This window comes from Cebus imitator, unplaced genomic scaffold, assembly GCF_001604975.1.
Source record: "Cebus imitator isolate Cc_AM_T3 unplaced genomic scaffold, Cebus_imitator-1.0 Scaffold97, whole genome shotgun sequence".
NCBI lineage: Eukaryota > Metazoa > Chordata > Mammalia > Primates > Cebidae > Cebus > Cebus imitator.
This window is the reverse complement of record NW_016107412.1, coordinates 2681029-2687948: the sequence shown is the minus strand read 5'-3', so window position 1 is coordinate 2687948 and position 6920 is coordinate 2681029.

The following is a 6920-nucleotide window of genomic DNA, read 5'->3' as shown; positions in this document are numbered from 1 at the left end:
CCTGAGTAGCTGGAACTATAGGTGTCTGCCACCATGCCTGGCCAATTTTTGTATTTTTAGTAGAGACAGGGTTTCACCATATTAACTAGGTTGGTCTCGAACTCTTGACCTCATGATCTACCTGCCTTGGCCTCCCAAAGTGCTGGGATTATAGGCATGAGCCACTGTATCTGGTCTCAAGACTATTTCGGTAGGGGAAAAAGACTAAAATTGAGTCTAAACTCCACTAAAACAAAGGTAGTAGGGCTTTCCAAAGTTAGGGTGATGGGGAGATAGGCTATCTCTGTTTGCTGATTGGCTTTACCAAAAGAAAATGTAGATATTCTTGTATCTTCAAGAGATGAAGTGGTTTTGCAACTAGGCGCCTGCTGATGTTGAGCTCCTACCCCCCCACAGAAACTGGGAGATAGGAGTGCTGTCTTGTTTCATGACAACATTTCAAAAATATGTCTTCCAGGTCCATGACAAAGGACCGTTGTAAAACTGGCAAGAGGCTATTAGAAGATATTTACATCTCAGAGAGCAGAGAAGCATTTGTGATAAGTTTTCTAAAATAAATGTTCTAAGAAAGGGAAGTCAGCTGTCTCAAGTCAGGACGAAGCCTGTCTAAAGTTTAGCCAAGATTAGTGAAAGGTCAAGGCTGCCTTGATCAGATTCCAGAAACACCTGGATTCAACTTCTATTATTGTTAACCTCACAGAGAGTTATTATTGCTTCTCATTATTCACACAAACACACCAAACAATAAAGCATCGATTGAATATTAAAATGCTCATAGCAGTGCCAAAGATGTATATGTCATACTTCGTGTTCTTAAAAGTATCAGTCTAATTTTAAAGCAAGATTTACATAACGGTATTTGAATTTTGAATATTTGATATTTGGCCTTAGATACTGTATAAACTAGTTTTCTCATCCATGAAAGGCATTGCTGTTGTACAATCTAAATAAAGTAAATTTAATTTAAAAATACTCATGTAAACCTATTTTATCAAAAATTTGGTGGACAGACTATTGTGCCACCACCACCCTCATCTTCCATGATCACCACCTTCTGATGTTCATGATTTTGGGTAATTCTCTTTGTTTGAGTGCAAATAGGTTAAGTGACTTGCTTCTAACCAAAATGGTAAAGATGACAGGGTATTCATAAGACTCCCTATGCTGGTTTGATGAAACAAAACAGCAATACATAGAGGAACTTATTGCTTCTAGGAGCTGAGGGTGGCCTCTAGTGACAGAAGTGGATGGATTCCTCTGCCCTCCTAACTAGTTGTGAGACTGGAGATACATGACTAGATTTCTGAACCTCAATTTACTCACTTACAAAATGTAGGCAGGATCCCAAAGCACCCATTCTACTCTAGCAATCAGTGGCACTGTAAATATTTCAGAAGCTCAGAGTTTCAAAAATGTGGAGGTACATATCTCTCTTCTATGCACAAGGTAGTTAGTAAAAATGGCTTTAAAACTCTCTTTAGGAAATGGGAAAAGGATTCCTTATTTAACAATGAATTCTGGGAGAAGAGGCTAGCCATATGCAGAGAATTGAAACTAGACCCCTTCCTTACACCTAATACAAAAAAAGATGGGTTAAAGACTTAAATGTAAATCCCAAAACTATAAAAACCTTAGAAGAAAATCTAGGCAATACCATTCAGCACAAAGGCACAAGCAAAGATTTTATGACAAAAATGTCCAAAGCAATTCCAACAAAAGCAAAAATTGACAAATGGGATCTAATTAAGTTAACGAGCTTCTGCACAGCAAAAGAAACTATCATCAGCGTAAACAGACAGAAAGGGACAAAATTTTTGCAATCCATCTATCTGACAAAGGTCTAATAACCAGAATCTACAAGGAACTTAAATTTACAAGAAACAAACAACGCCATTAAAAAGCGAGCAAATGACATGAACAGATACTTCTCAAAATAAGACATTTAGGCAGCCAACAAACATGAAAAAACGCTCAACATCACTGATCATTAGATAAATGCAAAACAAAACTACAACGAGATACCATTTCATACCAGTCAGAATGGCGGTTATTGAAAAGCTGAGAAACAACAGATGCTAGTGAGGCTGTGGAGAAACAGGAACTCTTATACATTGTTGATGGAAGTGTAAATTATTTGAACCATTGTGGAAGACAGTGTGGTGATTCCTCAAAGACCTAGAGCCAGAAATACCATTTGCCCCAGCAATCCCATTACTGAGTATATACCCAAAGGAACATAAATCATTCTGCTATAAAGATATGTGCATGCATAGGTTCATTGCAGCATATTCCCAGTAGCAAAAACATGGAACCAACCCAAATGCCCATCAATGATAGGCTATACAAAGAAAATATGACACATATACACCATGGAATACTTGGCAATTATAAAAAGAAATGAGATCATGTCCTTTGCAGGGACATGGATGGAGCTAGAAGGCATTATCCTCAGCAAACTAACATGGGAACGGAAAAGCAAACACCACATATTATCACTTATAAGTGGAAGCTGAACATCTAGAACACATGGACATAGGAAAAAAAACACACCTTGGGGCCTGCTGTGGGTACATGGGGAGGAAGAGCATCAGGATAAATAGCTAACACATGCTGGGCTTAATACCTAGGTGATAGGTTAATAGGTGTAGCAAACTACCATGACACACTTTTGCCTATGTAACCTGTACATTCTGTACATGTATCCAAGAACTTAGAATAAAAATGAAAGCTCTGTGTTTACATTTCTCCATATGTCACTAATGTTACTTACTTTTTCACCAAGTATTTGATGCTATCTGTATGACTTATTTGATGGCTAATACTGCGCTAGATAGACAAACTGAATACAGCATTGCTTAAAAACAAAAAGACCAGCTTGTCAGTCACATCAAAATATATTTTTAAAAAGCATAAATACCTTGATCAAGTTTATACAGAGTTAAAGGGAAAAAGCTGTTGCAAAATTTCTAGAAACGTGAGGCTTGTCTTGTACTAAGAATAAAAAATTGTCTTGAACAATGTCATGAGATTAGCACTCTTAAATGACTCTGAAATCATGAAGTCTTTAGTATTTATACCAGCTTATTCAAAATATATTTGTTTCAGAAACTCCAAAAGTATTTTGAAAAATCCAGGTTATCTTGTCCTAAGTTTAAGTTTGTTTCTAAAACCTTTTATCACAAGTTTAAAGAATTTCTAAGATCGCAATTTGTCTTAGTTGTATAGCTACGTTTTTAAGCCAGTTATATCTTTCATATACATATGTTTATGTACATATATGTGTGTGTAAATACAAAATTCAAATATTACAGTTATTTGATACTTCAAAATCAAGTAAAGATATGTAGATATATTTATTAGCAATCAAATATATTCTTTTCTTAATTATATCACCTTTCTTAATAATAATTTTATCAACTTTCCATCAATGTTTTAGTAAACTTTTCATTTTAGAATAGTTTGATTTAGAAAGACATTAAAAAATAGTAGAGTTCTCATCTATCCTGCAGTTTGTTCTGCATTTACCATCTGACATTAGAAGAGTACTAATAGACCAACATTGAAACATTAACTAAAATCTGTATTCAGATTTCATTAGTTTCTACCTAATTTCCTTATTAAGTCCTAGCATTTCATCCAGCATACGCATTGCATTTTGTTTTCGTGCCTCCTTGGGCTTCTTTCAGCTGTGACAGTTTCTCAGTATACATATTGCATTGAGTTTTCATGCCTTCTTAGGCTTCCTTTGGCTGTGGCAGTGTCTCATACTTCCTTTGTTTTTGATATCTTAACTCTTTAAGGATTACTGATTAGATATTTTGTACAGTGTTTCTCAGTTTAGATTTGTGTGACTTTTTTTCATGATTAGACAGTGGTTTTTGGTTTTCAGGAGGAAAACCACAGAGGTAAATTGCCGTTGTTACCACAGCATATCAAGGGTACATAATATCAACATGAGTTATCTCTGTTGATGTTGACCTTGATCTCCAATCAGCAGTTGTCAAATTTCCTTTCTATTAAGTTATTCCCTCTACCTTCCACCTATACTGTACTTTCTGGGAAGAAGCCAATATTCATCATCCACACTTAAGGAGTGAAAATTTATACTCCATTTCTGGGAAGCAATAGTATCTACAAGTTTTATGGAGTTCTTGGGCAGAGGAGACTTGTCTCTGCTCTTCCACATAGCTACTTATCCAATCACTTATTTATATTTCTGATATGATTTGGATCTCTGTCCCCAGGCACATTTCATATTGAATTTTAATCCCCAGTGTTGGAATTGGGGCCTGGTGGGAGGTGATGGAATCATAGGATCAGTTTCTCATGGTTTAACATCATCACCGTTGGTGCTGTTGTGGCAGTAATCAGTACTTGGGACATCTGATTGTTTAAACATGTGTGGCACTTCCCCCATTCCCTTGCTGTTCTGATCATGTGACATGCAGGCTCCCCCTTCACTTTCTGCCATGACTGTAAGATTCCTGAGGCCTCCTCAGAAGCCAAGCAGATGCTGCCATGTTTCCTGTACAGCCTTCAGAATTGTTAGCTAACTAAACCACTTTTCTTTATAAATTACCCAGTTGTGGGTATTTTTCTATAGCAGTGGGAGAACTAATACAATTACTAAAAGATACGTATTTTCATTTTGGGTTATAATTCATTACTATTTGTCTGGTTTGTTGCTTAAGTCGTTCCATCCCTGGCCACTGGGAGCTCTTTCAGTTGGCACTTGTGTCCCTTTGTTAAAATCCCATCATTGTAGAGTTTTGCTTTTGTTTTTGTTTTCGGTATTTCCTTAATTTCTGACACTAAAAGATACTTATCAGCTGGCAGAGGAGGGAAATCTATGTGTGTATACTAATATATACATAGACATAAATATCTGTAAATATTTCTACATATATCTATAGCTACATTAAAGTAAACAGGACTTTATTCTGGTGTCTCTAACTCTAATCTCACAGGACATGGATTATGCTAGCCCTCTCTCATATTTATCTGCAACTGATCACTTCAGCAGTGATAAATATTGTTCCCACTATCCACCACTTGAGGGACTGTGTTAACTTCTCTTCCCAGGTCTAACCTCTCAAGTCCACAAGGGATGTGATTTCGAAGGCAAGAACTTTCCAGTGTCATACCTCTATCCATGCCCCCCCATCCGGGACCCTAGAGTTCATCATCTAACTTTCCCACGTACAGCATGGTAGACTGCCCAGCTGAGCTCCCTTTGTTTAGAAAGCTGGAGAAAAATTATGGGAGGACTGTGGGCCAAGCATCCAATCATGTATCAGAGTCAAAGATCAATCACTCCAGTGGAAGTTTGAAGGAACTCCTCTTATGGGACAAGAGCTTGAATGGGGCGGGAGTAACTGGGGATATATTCCCCTTACTCCCTTACCTCTACGGATTTACCTCTCTGGAATCCCCTTCCAAGGCAGCATGGGAGTCTTCTCTCTCTTTACCTATGTCGACTCCATCTCTGGATCCCCTCTCATGACAACATGGGAGCTCGCTCCCTCTGTCTGTCTATTTCTCTTTCTCTCTCTCTGCCTAATAAATCACTTTTCTGTAAAACTCTTTGGGTCCCATATTTACTTGAATGAGCCCACCACACCTCCAGGGACTTTTCCCCTATTCCTGGGGCAGAGGAGGCCAAGAGCCTGGAACACCTGGTTACACACAGATTAACATAATTATTCAATGCCAGTGTCCAGGTATAGCAATTTTAGAATTCCTGCTGAGGCAGGAAGAATCGCTTGAACCCAGGAGGTGGAGGTTGCGGTGAGCCGAGATCATGCCATTGCACTCCAGCCTGGGCAGCAAGAGCAAAACTCAGTCTCAAAAAAAACAAAAACAAAAAAACCTAAACATAGCCTTAACTTATGATCCAGCAATCACATTGCTTGGTGTTTATCCAAACTATTTTAAATATTTTCACAAAATCCTCCACATGGATTCTTATAACAGCTTTATTCATAATTGTCAAAACTTGGAAGCTGCCAAGATGTCCTTCAGTAAGTGAATAGATATATAAAATGTGGTACAGTTTTCACTCCAGAAAGATATTGGCTATCGGGCTCTGAAACATAGGAAGAATCTTAAATACATATTACTTACTAAGTGGAAAAAACTAAACTGAAAAGGATACATGTCATTATAATTTTGTCAAAACTCATAGAATATACAACGCCAAAAGTGAACTTTAAAGTGAACTATGGACTCTGAGTGATAATGATATGTCAGTGTAACTTCACTGAATGTAACATTAAATATATTTCCACATGAGGCTTGCTATCTCTTATTTCTATAACGTCTTCATATCATTATAAATTTAAAGTTTTATTTCCAACCTCCAACTTTAAGAAATGGTTTAGACTCTTTCATACAGTTTACAGTGCATTATTATGAAATTCTCTTCTAGCTTACTGTTTCTACAGTTTTTTTTCTTTATAATTTACTTTAAATCATCTTGGTTTTTCATAAATAAAAATCATTTCTTTTAGTACATCTACAATTTGTTCTTGCTTTCTGATCTATATAGTCATTGTGAATTCTGTTTTCCATATAAATTGGTTCATATTTACTTAAACAGAAATAGAGAACTAAACGTATATGTGAGTGGCAGGATGGATGCTTGGAGCTGGGTGTACATTTGAAATTTTCCTCAAGTTCCAATACTGGATAGACTTGTGATATGGAGTAACTTTACATCTAAAAGTTAAGTTTAAGAAAATGGGATTGGCACTTGTAATTTTTAGTGGAAATTCTTCTAGATTACTTTGCAGATCACTGCCTTGAGCTGTCTGGTTCAAACTCGAGTTTTATTGTCCAAGTTCTGTTTCTGCACTTTGCAATAAAAGTGTCTGCCAGTAAACATTACAAGAATAAAATTTATGTTAACCAGTAGGTTGTTG